This window comes from Chionomys nivalis, chromosome 6, assembly GCF_950005125.1.
Source record: "Chionomys nivalis chromosome 6, mChiNiv1.1, whole genome shotgun sequence".
NCBI lineage: Eukaryota > Metazoa > Chordata > Mammalia > Rodentia > Cricetidae > Chionomys > Chionomys nivalis.
Window position 1 is genome coordinate 83451357 of NC_080091.1, and position 22034 is coordinate 83473390.

Genomic DNA, 22034 nt, shown 5'->3' on the forward strand with positions numbered 1-22034 from the left:
ATGGAAATTCTAAATTCTCTATGTTTAAAATGTTCAGAAATATATAATATAAAACATAAAGTGGATGACTTGAGAATTGATTGAAGAAAGCTGCTTCTTCATAAAGGCAAACTATTGTCTGCTTATGAAATGAATTTTTGGATTTTTTTTATTTTAACATAGACAGTTTCATTTACATTTGCCTTCCAATTTTACATATTGGTGGAATTTTATCATGGAAGAAGTTTGGTGAAGAGGTGCACAGTATGCACCCTCCAGTCAAACAGTTATAATGCTTCCTCTTTTTGTCATTGTCAACCATCTTTAATTCACTGGTGACCGATATTTTTTCTTAAAGAAATATCCTTCTAAATAGATAAGGTATACTATAATTTTTTGTTACAAAATGTAAAATTTGTTAAATTTTCTATTTAGCTTATGAATTTTATTTAGTTAATTGTGGAATTGTAACACCAAACCACAGAATCTTAGCTGCATACACAGATGAATCATCTGCTGGATCAAGCGGCTGGCTGTATGCCATGAACACACTTAGTTAGAAATACGTATGAACACATTTGTATCTTTGCATGGTTAGAATTTGTTGAATAACCATATATTCACAAGGTACAGTGGTTTTGTTAGTAGCAATTTTCTAAATAATGCTGCTTTCCTGGATAGATAGCTGAAGCAAAGACAGGTTCTTTTATTTCAATCTTAATTACAGTTATTAACTCTCAGATCACACATTTTTTATCACATAGTAAATACAGCCTATCAAATAAAAAGCCCAGTGCCAGGAATGATTGGAGAGTGGGGTCTCATAGATCTTCAAATATTACCAGCTATTACTTTTTCTGTCTGTTAACCTCCAGACCTTGATGATAATAACCTATTGCTGAAGACGCCCAATACTTGAGCTAGAACATGACTCAAGAACACGGTTCCTGTTTTCACAGAACATAGTGATCAAAGAAATCATGCCAGTTGTTACCAGGAAAGTCTGTCCCCACTAGCTACCTTCTATGGGGCTAAAAGACACTATGCATGCCTCTGGCTGAGAAAAGTAGCCATGGAGCATATCCAACGTGAAATCCGGAAAGTAAGGTACTAATGAACCGAGCAGAATATGCCAATTATTTCAAAAGTAGTCTAAATGGTATGGGAGTAACCAACCGCCTTCTGATCTAACTTGGCAAGTTGGAACTCATTCTTGACACAGTTACTTAGGTCTTCTAACAAGTTGTATTTCAAATAAAAGCAAACTAATGAAATAAAAAGCATTTGCTAGGCATTGTCTTACATTAAGCCCTCAAATAAGAAATACATAGTAATAACCAATTAAAAATCATTTGGATAAAACCATTTATTGTAAGTCCCATAAACGGAGAGCACATATTCATTGGGTGGGGTGGGTGCAGAACAAAACTAGGAAAACAGCAGCAACAATCCATGCACTCCCTTAGGTGACGTTCACAAAGCTTATGATCTCATTTTTGTTTTGTTTTTATTTATTTTGGTTGTTTTTCTTCAGGCCTTTGTTTGACAATGTTCCATAAAATAAAGATATATTACCCCAAACTGAGAGTTCAGAGAGATGAAGGAAGGATCCTGTCAGATGCAGAAAGTTTAATTAATGAGTTTGTTTGAGGCATTTATGGCAGGAACATAAGTGATCTATGTATCGATTTAAAACTAAAATGTCCCACTCCAGTCTTTTAAGTTTCTATCTCTCAGCATACCTAAGATTTCTTATAGTTAGTGCAGCAGAGAGTGGTACCAGGAATCTCAGAGGAGAGTTTGACTTTTATTCCTCTACTACCAGAGACATTGTTAATACTCTCATGGCAGCCCTCATTGTCTGCTGCATTGTCTTTATTTCATTGCCATAACCCTGGACCAAGGCATCTTTAGGATCTCACCACTGCTTTGTTTCATAATAACAATGGTAATCTAAGTGTGAAAGAAAAAAACTATATTACAGTCAATCGTAGAACATTCAATTAAGTAACAAATTAATTTCCAAATGCAACTGTTATGATATTAATGACACAGATAGATGAAACAGACAGACAGACAGACAGACAGATAGATATAGATAGATAGATAGATAGATAGATAGATAGATAGATAGATAGACAGATTCGTTTTTTTTTTTTTTCCTATGGATATCCAAGACTTTGGTGAAATCACATACAGAAAGATGTGTTGATACAGAAATAATAGAAGCAAAGCCCATTTTTAGTGACATTATTCAAGAGACAAGAACCATTTCCCTTACACATGCCATGTGGTAGAAGTCCTTGGCCAGTCTGGGTTAAGAGTGGAAACCAGATGCAACTTTCTCAGAGAAAAAAATACCACAAACAGGTAAGCATCATTGAGTTTGAATAATCTTGTTTGAATTTGGACCATGGTTCCTTTCAGCTCTCAGTTGTCTACTCTAGAGTGATTAAAGTTAAGGGACAATACAGTCCAGTAGAGGGACAGGTGGTGGAGAGGCCTTTGCAAAGGAAAGACCCATTCCTAGAGTGCCCTCGGTAACCAAAGAATCACAGCACTTGATAGGATATGGAGCTAAGTACAAGAATACATGCAGTAGGTAAGAAGAAAGGAAGACTGACTGGGAAAAGAATAGGACCCAGCTGACCTAAAGAGGAGAAATAGGGCCGGGCGGTGGTGGCGCACGCCTTTAATCCCAGCACTTGGGAGGCAGAGGCAGGTGGATCTCTGTTGTGGAAACGGGGCAAAAGAACAAAGCATAACACATATATATGCAAACTCAATGTTTTATATATGCAAACTCAATGTTTTTGTATTGACTTATATGCTAACGTAAAACAATTAAAAATATACTAAGTATGCATGAAAACATCACAAACATGCATTTTGATTTCTTCTTTAGACAGTGGTGTCATGATGTTTGTACAATAATACCACATTGTAAGAGTGTGTTTGTTCACTCACAAGAAACCCTCTTAACATGTGAATTATTCATTGAAACGAACTAAAAAGTCACTTGAGGAAATTCTTTCTACAACCTTTTTCCCTCTGAAAGATATTCAGCTCTGCAAAAAAAAAAAAAAATCGCATTGTTAGTAGCTTATATACAAATTCTCCCTCTTTAAAAAATTGCAGCTCCCAGAATAACTTATGCCTAGAAAACATTTTGGAAACAATTATTCCCCGTACTCCCATGACTTCAAACATACTCTTTACACACACAGCAAAAGCAAACAGCTTTATTTTGCTTATTTGAAACTCCTAAGTACACTTATTATCTCTGTTATTTACCTGCATTTAATTGCTCAAGGTTTCAGCCATTTAAACAAGTCAATATTTCAGCAATTCTACTTCTTTTAAGCATAATACTCTTATTGTGGTCTATTAATTATGCATCCTGACTGCCTAAGCTCTTACAAAGGATGTTTTACATTTAAAAACATGATTTCTAGGCTGACACAAAATAGTAAATGTCAATCATTTCTTACCATTGTGTCAATAAGAGCAAGTGAAAAATTTCAATATTAAATAAACGTGATATATATATATATAATCATAAATGTCTGTAGATAGATGTCATAACATACAAATACTATGGGGCTATAATAAGAACAGTGAGTGGTACAGTGAGGTACCCTACAAAAACTTTATCTTCAAGAAAAGAAGTGAGATCAATAAAATTAACATTTCCAGAACACTAAAATTATAGTTTTGCAAAAATCAGAGGAGTATTTACCAAACAAAACTAAATTATTCTCAGTAAAACCCATGAGTATTATAGAATTGGAATATATTATCCTTTTCTCCTACTTGACTTCATCAATAGCTTCTGGAATAAAAATTTTTTTGAAATTATAATTAAGTCACTTCTACTTTCATCCCTCCAAATCTTTCCATGAGCCCCATTTCTCTCCTTCAAATAGAAAGATATCTGGGTAGATACATAGATACATAGATAGACACATACATAGAGAGAGAGAGAGAGATAGATAGATAGATGATAGATAGATAGATAGATAGATAGATAGATAGATAGATAGATAGATGGATAGATGGATGGATGGATGGATGTTAGGCAGACAAATATTCCTAGATGCACAAATACAACCTGTCCAGTCTGTATTCTTCTTGTACATATATATTTTCAGCACTGACCTTGTAGGTGGATAACCAATTGGTGTGCTCTTCTCTTGGGGAAAATTTCTTTTGTTCTTAGCACTTTTAGTAACCTGTAATTATTTGTGTAGGACTGGGCCCCTAGAACTTTCCCCATCTCCATTAAAATGTCTATTGGTATTGTCTCCTTTCAACTCATATTTAAGAAGTTATATTCTTGATATTTGATGGGTATACCTGCAAGCAAAAAAAAAAGTGTCTTAGCAAGGAAAAAGGAGAGCTTAAGAGGATTTAAGTGAGTAGAGCATGCACAATATAAAAATAGAAGGGTAGGCTTTAATCAGGAATCAGGAAAATGAAGTTATATAAAAGTGGATTAGGGGGATGATTAACCAAAGATAAGGGTGTATAGAGTAGACACATGGAAACCTGTTACTTTATAATCAAATACAAAACTTAATATACTAAATATTTTGAATAACAATATCATGGCTATGACTCTCTCTCTCTCTCTCTCTCTCTCTCTCTCTCTCTCTCTCTCTCGTTCTTCAGAAAAGGTTTCTCTGTAGTTTTGGCTCTTGTCCTGGTACTTGCTCTGTAGACCAGGATGACATCAGACTCAGAGATGTGCGCCTGTCTCTGCCTCCTGATGGGATTTAAAAAGTGCACCACCACCACCACTCAGCCCATTGCTATTTCTCTTGATTATCCCTTATACTTGGATAGTAAGAACCTATTGCTGAAGTCAAATACATACTTTAGGACAAAAGCAGAGAAATTTAAAAACTTACCTGAAAGTTTCCTCAATACTGAATGCTTTCACAATCCCAGAAATTTCTATTCAGGCAGATGAGCATGGATGAGTATCATCACTGGATTTTGCTTATTACAGTAACAACTTGACAGGCAAGAGGTGTCTCTTAGCATTAAAGTGGCACAGCTTTATTAGGGTAACGAAATGCTTTCTAATAGAAACTGTGACCTGCATCTCAGGAGGGAATTCACCTAAGGTACTGTAGAACTGGTCAAATGACAATGACTGGGACTCCATTAGCCCCAGTAATAAATTGAATACTTTTGAATTTGTCTTCAAACTGTCTCTGAAATATTAATTCTATACACATAGAATGGTGCTATTATCAACCTTGATTTATAAAAGCTTCTCTTAGCATGGGAAGAAAGTTATATGGAAAGTCATGGCTTATCAACAAGTTGAGAACAGGTGATTGTTGAATAATGAGCCTTGAGTGGAAACTCATAGTGCTTTCCATAAAACTCTATATACACCATGGAATAAGAAGCAGAAGGAATGTGAGACAATGGAGAGGAGGGCTATAAAATAGTTTCTTGAAGAGATAACATGAGTATGACATTCATGAACTCAGATAAGTTTCCGCTGTCTGCATAAGACTGGCCTAAGTCTTGGCCCCAAATCATTCAGTCATATATAGCAAGGGGGTTATGTAGTTGAGCCCTGTCCAAAAGACTTCAGTCCATTTATGATGGAAAAATCATTGTCCTTACTGATGTAGCCATTTTCTTTAAAGTACTTACCCGTGTGAGCGGCTCTTGTTAAAAAACATTGAATGCCCAGGCGGTGGCGCACGCCTTTATTCCCAGCACTTGAAAAGCAGAGGCAGGCAGATCTCTGTGAGCTGAAAATCAGCCTGGTGTACAAGAACTACTTCCAGCAGAGGCTCCAAAGCTACAGAGAAATCCAGCTTGAAATACCAAACGAAACGAAATGAAACAAAACCAACCAACCAACCGAATAAAGAAACAAACAAAAAAAAACGGATCGCAAAGTAAAAATAGAAAAGAGATTAAATGAAATAGGGAGTTTAGTAAATTAGTGGGGCAGGGGAACTTGTGGGGTTGGGAAGAAGGTAAAGGAAGAAGAGAGATGAACGTGATAGAATGTATTACTTACTTGTGTGAAATTGCCAGAGAAGATTAATCAAAAAATAAATTAAATAAGTTAAAAATGACTTCTTTTTTCATATATAATAATTTTGAAAACTGATGCAGGAGCAAAAAGAAAAGATAATACCTTTAATTCTGTGTATTTTGACTTCATATCTATTGCCATCACAGTACTCTATATATCTTCTAAAATATCTGACCATGTTCTCTGTGTGTTTCAAACTTCCTCTACAAAAAAGTCCTATATTACACTAGTATGTAAATACACTAATAACCTCTTAATTAATAAAGAGAAAATGGATAGCACTGTTTAACTTGTTACTGGAAAGACATTGACCCCATTTAGCATTTCCAGTTCCACTGTCTTGGTCCCACTTTTATAACCTGATGGCTGCAATTGCTATTACTAAGTCTTACTGCAATTCTTACTGCATAAATTCTGGTGCATCACTCTAAACAAAATGTCTGTCATGCTGGGTTAAGAGAGGAAAGATGCATTCTGATTCACCTTTAATTTGTATCAGTTTGGCCTGGTAAAAAGGGTATGACAGAGCAGAGAAATTCAGAGAGCAGAGACTGGAATAGAGAAAGGCTAAGACCAGATAACCCCCAAGGACATGCCCCACATGATCATGTTAGTGCTAATTATTTCAGAAAATGCCCACAGGGACATCCAGAGTTATGGTTTGCTGATATCCTAGATGCTTCTTAATCCAATCAACTTGGTAAATATGATTAGCAATTTCACTCCACAGCTTGAGTTTTGCAAGATACCCACAACTCCTACACTCATAACACTTATGTTTCAGCTTCTTTTCTAAGTAAAGTTCTGATGACTTATTACTTTCCTTTCAACAATGTTATTATTGCCTCTATACATTTGTCTTTCATTTTTCTTGAATTTTTATATTTAAATAGTATTATACATAAATATGTTGATTTGATTACATTTCTACGAATCATTAAGAACTATTAGAAATAAATATTTCTACTTCATTCTTTGAATATTCCAACATTATTTGGATTTTATTTTCTGGTCTAGATCCATAAGATATGTTTCAACATTAGTATTCAGTTTTCTAAATAGACTGTGACATTAATGCACAACATATATACCTCTGATGATAATGACTGTGTTTGTTGCTTACTAGTTCTACTGACTGTGTTCCTAGATAATTTGGTTAAAGAAGAGTTCTGGGATTGCAATAGAACAGAGCAAATATAGTGCACAGCATTGTCTAACTCGTCCTGCAGATATTGATGTAAAATGAGTTGTTGAATGTTGTAATCTCCACTGTACAGCCACTATTGATCTTTCTCAGTGAGTCAATATGTTCTTACTTTATGCTCAAGTAACTTAGACAATTGAGGAAGACCACAGATTTCACAGCTAAATTCTTTACTTTGGTCTGCTAACTGTGCAAAAAAAAAAAAAAGGAATGCTTAAATTCCACTCTCTCTTCATTGAACTGTCAAGACAAAATAACAGAATTCTTTTGCAAGAATCATGTCACACAATTAAGATTTGATTTTCTGTGCTCTTCCTTAACTCTGATATATAGGCAACAAAAGAAAGCTTGCTAATAATGGAACTGGTAAGATAATACTCCTAAGTCAGGCAATTCCACTATCCTGAATCTTCCATCTACAAACATCTAGTAGAGGAAAAGTTCCCAATTTCTCTAGCTTTAAATTTATCATCTTTAACATGTGAGTTATAAGGGCTTGAGAGATGGCTGAACAAAAAGTAAGAGATCTCCCAGGATTTTTAGTACACCCGAGTGGAAAACAACCTGTAACTCCAAATTTGTATTATCCAATACATTTCTCTGCCCTCTATAGACACCCACACACAGAGTGCACACACCTGAAAAGATGCACACATACACACAAAAGCAAATCCTAAAATCTTTACAAATATGAATAATAATAGTATTCTTGCCAGAGTGAGGATGAGGATTTATATAAAATCAGTAAGATTGCAAACAGATTCTTTACTTTTGTCTTCTTGGATACACTTCTGTCTTTTGCTTTCTATTGCTGTAATAAAACCACAAAAAATAAAAGAAGCAACTTGGGGAGGAAAGAGTTCATTTGGCTTACAGTTTGCAGCCTACCATTAAGGAAATCAAGAAAAGGGCTGAAATAGCATGACCACAGAGGAGTGCTGCTCCCTGGATTTCTCTCAACAGCTGCTCATACTGCTTTCTGTGAGATCCAGGATCACCTGCCCTGAAGTGCTCCTGGTAGGTTGGCCTTCCCACATAATCAGTAATCAAGAAAATGCTTCTCAGTCTTACTTTAGAGGCTAGTCTAATAGAGGCAGTTCCTCATTTGATTTTTCCTTTTCCTAGATGATTTTTACCATGGATGTAGTAAACTAAAGCAAACCAAACAACTAACCAGCACATTCTCTAATCAGTTTTCTGTGTGTAAAAACTAGACCTCAGATGACTTAATACTGTACACTGGATAATCGAGGAAACAATCACATCAAAATGCATAGCAGAGGCTTACAAATGTTTGTCCACAACTCCACCCATTTTACTTATCTTTCATTGGCTATGACAAATCACCAATTCATTAAAGAAAGCATTTAATTTAGGACTTAGAGTTCCAGAGGGTTATAGTCCAGGACCATTGTGGCAGAAAGCATGGCAACAAATAGGCAGCATTCTTCCAGAGTAATGGATGACAGCTACGTTGGGATCCACTAGCACTAGGCAGAGAGAATCATCCAGGAATGGGCATGGGCTTTTGAAATGCCAAAGTCTACCTGCAGTACATGTCCTAATCCTTCCCAAATTATTCCACCAACTAGGGACCAAGTAATTAAATATGAACCTAGGCGCAACGTTCTTATTCAAACAACCATGACACTAAAGATATAGTAAAACTTCTATATTATTCTTGAGGATAAAAGTGTTTGTATCCCACATTCAATAAAGTATTTTCTGTGCCTCTTAAATCACTGAGTCATTGGAATGGAAGAAACTTAACACTTGGGCATTTCCTGAAACCTCAGACAAAAATGAGGCAGATTTGAATGGCTGTAAGAGCTCTTCTAAACCAATTGTTCTCAACAGTGGGAGAATGAGTTATCTTTACAACTTACACATTTCTCCTTGAAGAATGATTCATATCTTTTCCTGGCTGCTGTCTAAGGATTGGTCTACTACTGAGTCTACTTCTGACAAGAGATGAACTGGACCATTATGAGAAGTGATGTACTCTTGAATGTTTGTGTAGGTTCTTACAAGTTTCCTTGTGTCTCCCTTTATCGATTGGGTTTCATGTTTTCTATGAAACGGTTTACATACACATTATGTACCCCAGCATTAGCAGCTCTGACCTAGAGCCTTGCTCCAACAGCAGCCAGTCCTTGAATGCTGGTGGACAGTTTTATTCATGAGTCTCCATAGACTACAGAAATAAGTTTCTCACATGCATATTCTTCAACAATCTACCCGCAAGTTCCATAGTTTGAGTATGTGGTCAGAATCAGGATGAATCAGAAAGCAGGTGTTTCTCAAAAATCCTTTCCTTAGGGGCTGGAGAGATGGCTCAGACGTTAAGAGCATTGCCTGCTCTTCCAAAGGTCCTGAGTTCAATTCCCAGCAACCACATGGTGGCTCACAACCATCTGTAATGGGGTCTGGTGCCCTCTTCTGGCCTTCAGGCATACACACAGACAGAATATTATATAGGTAATAAATAAATAAATAAATATTTTTTTAAAAAAAATCCTTTCCTTATTTACATGAAAATGAAAGGGAAATGCACTGAATGCTTCACCCTTTTTTCTTTTTTATCAAGACAGACAGAAGTGTGTACACGCTTAATGCACCAACTTTTCCAGATGCATTTCTACGGGCTGTTTTATACCATGTTGGTCTTCAGGAGTGGTGCATGTAATCTCTGAAGGCTGAAAAGAAAAAGTGCAGCTGTTTACACTAGTATAAATATTTGAGAAGAAGTGATAATTTATGTCAGGGCTTACTGGTGAGATCCATCATCTGAATAGGGCCACTCTGACAAAGCTAATAAAGGTAGTTGTCTCGTATAACATGTGAAACTCGCACAAGAGAGTCAAGGGAAAAAAAGAAACCAATGGATAGTTCCAAACAACAGAGGAGATCAAACAAATCCCCAGAAACTGGCTTGAATATAATGATGATTCCCAGCAAAGATGTCAAAAGAACAGTGACAAAGAAACTCACTAAGTCATTTATATATTCTTTTTTCTTTTTTTTATTTTATTATTTTTTAATTAAAATTTCTGCCTCCTCCTCGTTTCCCATTTCCCTCCCCCTCCTCCCACATACTAAATGACTAAGAGAGAAAGAGAGAGAAAAATAAATAAATAATTTAACAGCAAAAAAAAAAAAAGAAAGAAACTCACTAAGGTCTGAAGAGCAATTCATGAAAGCATTGAAAATTTCAACAAAGAGCTAGAAATATATAAAAGCAACTCGAGAAAACAGAAATCATACAATTAAAACTCAATAATGACACAAAAGCAGGATAGATCACATTGTTTAGTTGGTTTGTGACTCCATATGGAACTAATTGTATAATTGACATTCCTAAATAATTATGAACACACAACGCCCAACAGTGAGTTCAAAATTAAACATATAATAAATTTGAAATATTTAAGGCAGTGTTCATCTATGTTGCATCATGAAACGTCAGTGCAGCCATGGTCTAAAAGCAGAAGATATGCCTTCATGATGCACAGAACAGACAAATGCAATCTGAAATACCTTGCATGCAGATCTGAAATTACTTATTTTTTAATTCCATGGCTTTAATGCACATATAAAGTTTCTGATCCTAAATAAATGTAATACCTTAGTTAGGAAAAAATAAAAATTTTAATAGTCTTTCTCATGACCCCATTCTCTAACACACAAGAAACATATCTTTGCAATGTATTTATTCCATTACAATACTTGACTTTAAGAATTCCTGTTCATTGGACTGACTTGAGTTTCATTAAGAAAGTTTTCAATGAATTTTAGCTTGGATTTAAAACAAGATTCCCAACATGTTTGAAAATATGATCTTGCCATTTTGTATTATTACTTTCAAAATTCTCATTACCATTATTAATAACAATAAGATCAAAATGTCATCAACTCTGAAAAGTGTTAAAGATGTTTTGTAACCTAAGGTATCAAATATTCTATCAATATATAATTATTTATGTTAAACCATTAACCACTTCTCATTACTAAGAAAATTTGATTATGTACTATAAGCCTAGGTAATAACCTAGCTAATAAACTCAATCTGTAAAGGTGGTAGGACCATGGCTGAATCATTTGCCTGTTGACTAACTGCTTTCTAAACTTCTATGCTTATAGAAACCAGCAAACAACAGTGACTCCTCTCCCCAATCAGAGAAACCAGTTTCTTACAAAGAGTAAGGGCAAAGGCAGACTCATGACTGCTCAAGACACTCAGAGTAAATAGAAATGTGGATGTGGTAACAACTGTCAGTCTTTTATGTATGATCAGAAAGTATATAAGGGTTAGAAAATCATTTAAAGGGTTACAGAGTGTCATACTCTAGACTGGATGCAATTACACAATCATTAACACACAACAACTGCAGTAAATTGCTGGCACAGGGTCCATACAAAACTGGATCTATCCACAATCTGTCAGCAAAGTGGAAGGGGCTCACAAACCCACATTCTTTACTTCTGGGTCAGTAGATGCATTTGATACTTCTTGGGGAAGAGGAATCATTGTCTTTAGTTGTGTAACTACTGCTGAGCCTACTCAGTTCCAAGGGATAACTTCAAACCCATGATCATGCAGACAGCTAGATTACAAAACAAAATTAGTAACCTGAGTGATAAATCACAGTACTGAAAACAAGAGAGTAACAGTTCCAAAAGACTAGTAAGAACTCAGCAGTTTTTAATGTCCAATTTCACAGAAAGGGTTATCAGCACAGACAAAACACAAAATTAGCTGGTACAATGATTTGGACGAGGTAATGGCTTTTCTAAACTCCCTTGGTCATGAGAAATTACTCTTCCCTCTTTCTAGAGACCCGGACCAGCCCCTTTTATAAATTCTCCTCTCTATTTAGTTGCAATAGAGCCTTATCTCTTGAGTAAGTTGGACCTGAGACGAACCTTTTCAGATCACGAGCTCAGTCACAGAGCAGATTACCTGTACCTTACTAGCTCTTCGAGTTCTGAGACAAGACTGCACCAGTCCACAGCGGGGAGGGAAAGGGGTAGGACAAACCCCTCCAGATTATCTTTAGCTCTCATTAACTTCAATTCTTCCTCATATGTACCAACCTCAACAATTCATTTCATACCGTGGAGAGGATAGTAAATGATGGGAGGGAGATGAAAGATAAGGTGAAACACTAATCATGCCATACATACTCACAATTGTAAGTAATCATCATAACAAAATGATTTAAAACCAAAGTATTGTCACCCCAGTGGTAGGCAAGTCATTTGTAAGCTTACTATAAGAAATAGGGGCTAGAGAGGCAGCTCAGCAATAAGGAGCCTATACTGCAGAGGACCCATGGTAGGAGTCCAGTTACCTATGTTAGGTGAACACGATACTATTAATTCCATGTCTGGGATAGCCATTACTTTTTATCTCTATAAGAACAAACGTTCATCCTCATGCATAGCATATATGTATAGTTAAACATACATATATGTACAGAGAGTCTTTACACTGCTTGAAATATAGTAACATTTGATAATATTAATTGCATAACAGCAGCATTTATAGACTTGTTCTTGACCATCTAAACAATTGCTAAACTAAGGGTAATCATTGATTACTTCCTAGTCCCAAATCCCAGTATTCAAATAAGTTCCAGTTCTATTTAATTAGAAAGTGCAAAAAATTGTACATTTTCAAGATAAGAAATCTTAAAAATTGAATTTAAAATATTTGGAGTCATAGGAAGGTAGTTAGTGCCACTTGGGTTAGTAATGTCAGAGTAGAGAGGAAAATCATCTTACAGAGCTCAAGAGTTTGTTGCAACCATGACTTCTGTGTTCATCGAGTCAGTTCTGTTGCTGTCTCCTTAGGGCTAAGCTATGTTCCTGAAATGGTGAAAGCCCGTAATACAGATGTCATTCTGTTCTAAAACCCAGAAAATGAAAATGTGAGCAATTTCTCTTTTGCATATTCACTCTTGGTTCTATTTGTGTCTCATACTGGCAATAAAGATTCAGATTTCTCAAAATCATTCTTACTTCTTGTGAGTCTGATACGTACAAATTTGGCCAGCATACTCTAAATATCAACTCCCTTATGAGGAAGTGCAATGTACTTACTGTATTAACCTACAGTATCCATATGATATCCAATCTTTATTACATAATCAATCAGTGTGCATCATGATCAGTAATAAATTAAGCCCCCTTTCTGAGACTATTGATAATCTGTCACTAAGAATCAGGTATTCAATTCTTGCTGCAACAAGTATGTTATGACCTCCCTTTGCAGTGATAAACAGCTTATAACAATTGAAAACTAAAGGATAATTAGCCACCAGAGGAGAAAAGTAGCACAGGGTTGAAAAGTGACATCCATGGAAACGAAATTTGCATGGGAAACATAATTATAAAGAGACAATTCATCACCTATCCAGTTTTTAGCTTTCCTAAGGTACCTATGCTTCTTTGTGTAGGGTTGAGATCTCATAAGCCTTGGTGTATTCATTAGCATCATCTTTGATCAGGTCATGATTAAGCAGATTTTATGTACAAAGCTTCTACTATATAATAAAATATATAGTAGAATATCCATTTTGTAGAATCAGCCTATCCACAATATCTGTGAGACCAAAAGATTTAACTGTAATTTTCAGAGACTATATAAAATTTGTTGCTAAATAGCTAAAGTATTAAAATATTCTTCAGGTACATTCTATGATTGGGAAGTAGATGATTAATGCAGTTGTTGAGTAAGCCATGAGTCGATCTTTCTGAGAAATAACACAAATCAATGTATTATTTCATTTAATTTTTTGCTAGTAATTAATGTTTTTGGTGAACTCTGAAAATGATATTGAAGTACTTGAGTAAAAACAAGAAAAACCACAAATAAACAAAATAAATAAAGTTATAGGTAGTAGTGATTTAATAAAACATTTAAAAATCATACTGTTTTCATAATGGGTAACTTCTTGTGTAACTTGTTTATTTTTTTCTTTAAATGACTAATCCAGATGTTTCAATAGGTTCCTACTTCTTGTAAGTAGTTTTATATTATACCATGTATAGTAATAGAGAATACTATGCTATTTTAGAACAAACTAGATGGTAAAAATAAATGCTAAATAAAGTACTTAGGAAAGTATGAGTGCATGATCTAGTAGTTTATATATTCATGACAAAGAAACATCATCTTCTACAAAGTGCTGTGTGTAACAGACCTCTCTCGTACAGGAAGCTGGAGAGTATTTGTTCTAAAGTCAACTCAATCTTGATAAATACATTATTTCAATTGAACTTTTTCTATTTAATGTTTGCAACTTATGTGCTTTCTTCAACCTTGAATTTATTGGATCATTTTATGTGCAATTTTTATGACAAATAAATACGCTACAACACTTTATAATTAAATATAAAGTAGCATATATATGTTTGACAGAAAAACACTTGAATAAAATACTTAGGACTTACTGACCTAAGATTGTCAGCAACTCTTTTATATGAATCTCTTACATAGGAAAAGTTCAGTTAAACCAATTAATGATTACTTCTTTTGTCCTAGAGTAATCTCAAATCCCTATGTAGTTCTATTCTTGGGTAGACTTAGACAAGTAATGAGTAAACATGAGAAATATTCTAGTACCTTTTAATAAGACTGATCTAAAACAAAACTAACATGTCTTGATTTTTTTGCAACTCATGTTTTCACTTCATCAATTAGTATTGACCAATAAACAAAGATATATCAGATTCATCCTAGAGAAGCTAAATAAGAAGGTGAACCCAAAGAAAAACATATAGGCATCCTCCTGAATATTAACCTTCATCAGGCGATGAAAGGAGACAGAGACAGAGACCCACATTGGAGCACCGGACTGAAATCTCAGGTCCAAATCAGGAGCAGAAGGAGAGAGAGCACGAGCAAGGAACTCAGGACCGCGAGGGGTGCACCCATACACTGAGACAATGGGGATGTTCTATCGGGAACTCACCAAGGCCAGCTGGCCTGGGTCTGAAAAAGCATGGGATAAAACCGGACTCGCTGAACATAGTGGACAATGAGGACTACTGAGAACTCAAGAACAATGGCAATGGGTTTTTGATCCTACTGCACATACTGGCTTTGTGGGAGCCTAGGCAGTTTGGATGCTCACCTTACTAGACCTGGATGGAGGTGGGTGGTCCTTGGACTTCCCACAGGGCAGGGAACTCTGATTGCTCTTAGGGCTGACGAGGGAGGGGGACTTGATCAGGGGAGGGGGAGGGAAATGGGAGGCGGTGGCGGGGAAGAGGCAGAAATCTTTAATAAATAAATAAATAAATAATTTTTAAAAAAAGATATATCAGGCTGTATTCCTGCATAGCTTGACTATGAAAAATTCAAGAGAACATCACAAAAAACTTTAAAAAATAATATCATATTCTATATGTCATTAAAACTAAGTTAGAAACATATACTTGAGTGAGACTTCTAGGCCTAGCTATGAATAACAACCTTCAGCTCTTGTTGAAAGTGAATATTTCTTTCTTTTTTTCTGTTCTTTGAAAAAAGGAAAGGCAAAATTTTATTTTCCTTTAGACTAAAATACTTCATACAAATTTTTCTATACATTTCCACTGCCATAATTTAATATCTGTATTTGGACAAGAATATTAATTTCTTGTGAAAAGATACATATTGTCAGAAATATTAGACTCATACCTCTATGTTATCACATTTCTAACCCTAGGAACTATTACTACACAATAAGGGATTAATAGGATGGGTGGTTCTGTGTCTAAAGAATGAATATGAAGGTCATCCTGATGCACTCCTAAAAGCCCAGATATTTATCAGGGCATTTCCAAAATTATGTATGCCCCAAAATCACATTAAACATATGGTCCAAATCTATATTATTATCCAATTGACTTCTTGAATTATTATTATCCACATTTCCCAGATATCACAATACATGTTATATAAATTTGTTTGCATCGTATAATTATTATAGTATAACACAAGATCACTCTGTCTTTTAGGGAAAAAATGAAGTTCCTAAAGCTAAATAATTTATCAACTCCCATTTTCTCATTTCTTCCTCTCTACTTATAATATTCTTTGTTGGATGAATAACTCTGAACTCACTCATTTGGTGTTTTGTATTTTTTGTTCTTCTAGAATACCAAAATACAAGGGAATTTTTAAGATAAAATATGGTTTAATATTGAGGAAAAGCATTGAAATGAATATAAACAGTCCATTGTAATGCAATGATATTTTTCTTTATTTTTGACAATGTATCACGACAAGTTATCATGCTCAAAAATCTACTGTTAATATATATTCAACACAACATTATTTCCAGATAATATATGTTAAAATACAATTTAAAGATATATAATGTTTGTAAATGCCCTAAGCCCTCATGTTAGCAATTATGATCATCAAGCCAGATGACAAATTGAACACACACATACATACACATGTACACAAACACGCAAAAGTAAAGACAAGCAACAATTAAGACATACTCTTTTTTTTCATGTATATGTTCTTCTTACTTTCCCTTGTTCTAATAAACACCAGGACACAAAGATCATGGAGAGGAAAGTGTTTATTTCTTGTTACAACATTCAATACACATGAAAGGAGTCAAGAAAGGAAATTCATGAAGTCACCTGGCAACAGAAACTGAAGCAAAGACTGCAGAGGAAGGTTGCTTAAAGGCTTGCTCTCCATGGCCTGCCCATCCTGCTTTCTTATACAGTCCTGGACCACCTATCAGTGCCTCCACTGAGAGTTGCCTGGCTCTCCTAGATCGATCACTACTCACGAAAATGCCTTATAGACTTGCCTACAGGCAATGGAGTAGAAACAATTACTTATTCAAGGTTCCTTCTTTTGAGATGACTCTAACATATCAAGCTGACAAAAGAGATAAAAACAAGCAAATAATAAAACCAAAACCTTAACCAGGTCAATGTGAATAAAACCTAAAATTATAAAACTAAAACTATAATGAAAAAGGACCTTGACTGAGAAGCCATGATAAAGACACTGGGACTTGTTTCTACTGCATGTATTGGATTTTTGGGACCCTAGTCTATTTGGGTGCAAAGCTTCCTAGGCCTGGATGTAGGGAGGGGGAGGGAGGAGGGTGACTGGGGAGCAGAAGGGGAATGGGAGGAGGGGAGGAAGTGTAAATTTTTGAATGGAAAAAATTATTTCATTGCTACATCAAAAGTAAAATAAAAACAAATAGTAACAATATATATATATATATATATATATATATATATATATATATATACAGAACATGTGAGAGGAAATTGATACCTGAAGATCAATTGAATGAACTAAGGGGTTATGTCATGTTGCAGTATTGAAGGTGGGCACTGTAGTATTTTTGTTCAGTTCAAGTTTATAATATATGTAATTGTGTTTATGGCTCTTCTTCATTTTAAATTTGACATACTTTAAAAGAAGGAACCCTAAATGAGAAATTGTATTCTTTAAATACACTAGTAGGCATATTTGTGGTACACTTTCTTGATTGATAGTTAATGCAACAATGCCTTCATATTTTACACAATTCATTCGATTGTATTGGATAGGTGAACCTGGACTGCTTGTAAAACATGGGTGAACGTAAGTCATCAAGCAAGGCAGAGAGCAGTTTTCTTCCATGATTTTCTCTACAAACTCCTGCACTGAGTTTCTTACTTGGCATCCATGGATGGTGAATATATAAGATAAAGTAAATCCTTATTTTTTGTTTTGTTTTGTATTGTTTTCTCAGCAGCAGAAAACAAACTAGAGGAGTAATGAAACTAAAAATTAAATTTACTGTAAAACTCACATAGACACACAGATTGAAAAGTCAGGTCAAAACAATATTGAAGAAGAACGCACTCGAAAAAACTTATATCATCAAGCATTAGTACTTAGCATAAGCTACATTAATTTGTAAAGCCTATGAAAAGCTAATTTTATTGTCTTAAAGCCTGTATATAAACCTGAAAAATTTCCTAGGATTTAAACTGTAAACATCAATCACTTCCTATAATAGTATTGTCTCATATAACTTCAGACATGATGTAGAAACTTATTATTCCATTTTCACACTTTCTCCATCCCCCACATCTTTTCCTACCTTACTATCACATATATTCTCCTTTTCTGCAAGCTATAAATACCACAGTGCATCTTAATAGTTCTTGTACACATTGGACTATTTCAAAATACCATCTTCATTTTACCCATTTCTATACTGCTTCTTTCTACACACTCAGGTTTTAATCTGGTAACATATCCCCCCACTGAAGAAGTTTAGCATTTATAATAGCACATGAAGAGTACAAATGACTTCCCTTACATTTTCTTTCAAAATCATTATGTCATTTTCAATTTTGAAATATATATTTTTGCTGAGAGTTATTCCTTTTCTGTATTAAAGATTCTACTTCTTATCAGTCATCTTCCTCTTACCCTTGGGCACAGTGTAGTTTTCTGTCACTCTCCAACACAAGATTTTTTTTTAGTTAAGTTTGAGAAATTGGCGTAACATCAATTCGTGTACTGAATCAGTGATTATTGATTGTGCTGGCTGACATCATCAAAATGAGACATCACCAGACTCCAGCTCTATACCACCTCTCAGACCAAGTTTTGTGTGTATGTGTGTGTGTGTGTGTGCGCGCGCGCGCGTGCACACGCAAGTATGCACACTCCGGAATTATTTAGTCTCACTTTCTAGAAATTATTGAAATGTAAAATTGAGGACAGATCCTTTGCCCTTTGAATAGTCATCAGTTGTTTCTGTCATGATTTTCTTCTGTCCTGCTGCAGGTCATCGTGGGCTCAAGTTTTCTTTCCTCAGAGGATTTTAGATTGCAGGATACTTGGATATCCTTTGAAAGCATCCCTCAGCCTGTTTCGGTGGCTCTTTCTTCACAGATGTGAAGTTGTGTTATTTCTGCTTTGTTATACGCTAGTAGGAAGAGTCTCTGAATCAGTATGTTCCTTCTCATGAGCAAGGGAAGAATTCCCAGTAAGTCCTGGATGCTTCATCCCCCGATTAGCTTGTGTACATTACGTTCTCATCTGTTTTCTTGTATCCATAGCTAACCAATTTTTAGTATGTTGATAATTTTATGCTTTCTCAAATACGACTTGGGAATTTGTCTCCTACTTTTTATTTCATATAAAAACTTTTTTAAAATATTCGTTAGGCATTTGTCTGGATTCTGTTACCCTCTGTAATTAATTGAAATGTATTTTATTAACCATTATTTGAAACATGATTTAGTAATATACAATTGAAGGATTACAGATACTTTTTACTAAATAGCTGAAATATTATTTTACTGATCTTGTTTGGTTCAAGGAGTCAAATGCTTGGCTAAACATTTGTGCGACTGATATATCATATTTGCCTTCTATTTCCTCTCTCAAAATCCTTTTGCATATGCTTCCTTGCTCTCTTAAAAATTCATGGTTTCTTTTGCTTTAATTGTGATTGCATATATATATTATATATATGTATGTATTTATATTCGGATATATGCTAAGCATTTTTACTTTATAGTAATCTACATTTTATTTCTAAATGTTAAATTATTTACAAATACGTATTGTTATATAAATAAATACTAATTTTTTGTTTCTTACTAACTTGTGCTTGTTATTAACTCCAGAATATAAGAATACATTCTGTTCATCAAAATGCAAATTGATAAATGATCTTTGACAATTATTTAATTATAGTTACATAACAATTCTTTTCTTCATATCCATTTAATCTAAAGAATAAAGATCTGTAAGAAAGAAAAGTTGTTTAACAATTCCTTTGAGTCAAATTTTATATGTAAATTAAATTATCAAACGGAATAACATATATCAAAAAAATAATCAACCAGAAGAAAGGGGATATGTTTGAGCTTTCTGGAATAGATGGTATTACCCAATGAGACAGAGTTCCACAGCAAAGCAAAGTTTTTGTCCCTTTGAGATAGAAAAAAATATTATATTTCAAGTTAAGCTGAGAGAAGAGAATTCGTTATTCATACCTCTTTGTCAAACACTCGATAGGCTTTCAATACCATAATTGATGGTGATGATGATATGACAATCTCATGTGTTCCTCCCCTCAGTCCTTGACATTGCAACTTTCATTATGCTGCCTACACGGAACAAAGTCAACTACAGAGTCAGTCAATATAAACTGAAATTTCAAGAGGGAAAAAAGATGTCATATTTCAAGACAATAATTCTTCCTTTCTTTTGGATTCCTCCTTTATTCAGAACCAATTTCAGTGACAGCTTTTCTCTTTATTATTCCTTCTCAGAAATCACCCCTGATTGCAATGAGTTCCATCTCCAATTTCTGTGACAGCAACTGAGAATTATGGCACAAGCATTTACCCTCTTGTTCACATCAAACTCTTTCTTCTGTTCTTGGAATTATTCAGAAGACAAGAACTCTGAGCAATGCAGGCTTAAAGGACACAGGCAATTTCCAGTGATGTCAATGGTACTGACCTCTTGTTCTTGAAAGGAAGGCTTGACCCTTTACATTCTAGGGCTATGTGCAACACTGTTTTGAGAGAGAACAAAGCAAGGACTCAGAGATTGAAGGAATCTCAAAGCTCCTATACATATTGAGATTTTATTCCACTGCTATTACATCATGTTTCAGGGAAGCAAACATACACAAAATTCTAATAAGTTTTAAAGCATGCATCTCTTTAATTGCTAAAATTTATATTTTCTCTTCCCTAATGAAGAAAAATCTATTAGTTATGTTAATATTCCATTTTCAGTACAATTCAATAATGTTTGATATTGTTCTGTACTGAAAATATTACAATTTTTAGTTTGATAGAAATAACTGAATTTTAGGAAAGAAATGACTATGCATCTCCACTCCCAAAGGCTTCATTTGACCTCAGATGGACATACAACAGAACTGGGACTGTCTTTTACAATGACTCTATTACTCTCAAGCATTCGTCAGAGATCTCTCATAGGAAACCTGAACAATAAAACAGAGATCTCGAAACATGATTTCTGTCTTGTGAATTTGTCCATATGGGATTTTTAAATTAAAAAAAAGGAATTAAAAGTCAAAATAAGCATTTTTTTTCAAATTTGAGCTTTCCAGCAAAATAATATTCTATATTTTTTGTGTTATCCAGGTTTTATCAATAGAAGATAGAAGTTTAATAGAAGATAACAATGATACAACTAATAGCTGTACATTAAAATCTAATGATTCATGATGACAGTCTTATGACATTTATATTTTGATATGTATTTTGATATTGGCACATAGATAAATATGTGATACTTATAAATATCCTGTGATATTTATATTATGTATATATTATAAGAAGTCAAACTATATATCTCCACTTTATAGTAAAATGGCAGTTGTTAGCAACCAGAGACTCTAAACTGTCTGTATAATTATCTTATGATTCAGGGTATTAATGATATAGGCATTTCAATACTTCTAAATAATAAGTTACTTTTTTTGTTTTTCAAGACAGGGTATCTCTGTAGCTTTGGAGTCTGTCCTGGAAATAGCTCTTGTACACCAGGCTGGCCTCAAACTCACAGAGATCCACCTGTCTCTGCCTCCTGAGTACTGATTAAAGGCATGCAACACCACCACCGTCCATACATAATAATTTCTGTGACTTATAAGTTGAAAAGACATATCTTTTATTGGTTTCTGACAGAAAATATTTTCAGAATTTCAAAATGAAAATTGCTCGTTAATGAAAGAACATAATTTATTTGTATTCATAGTATGA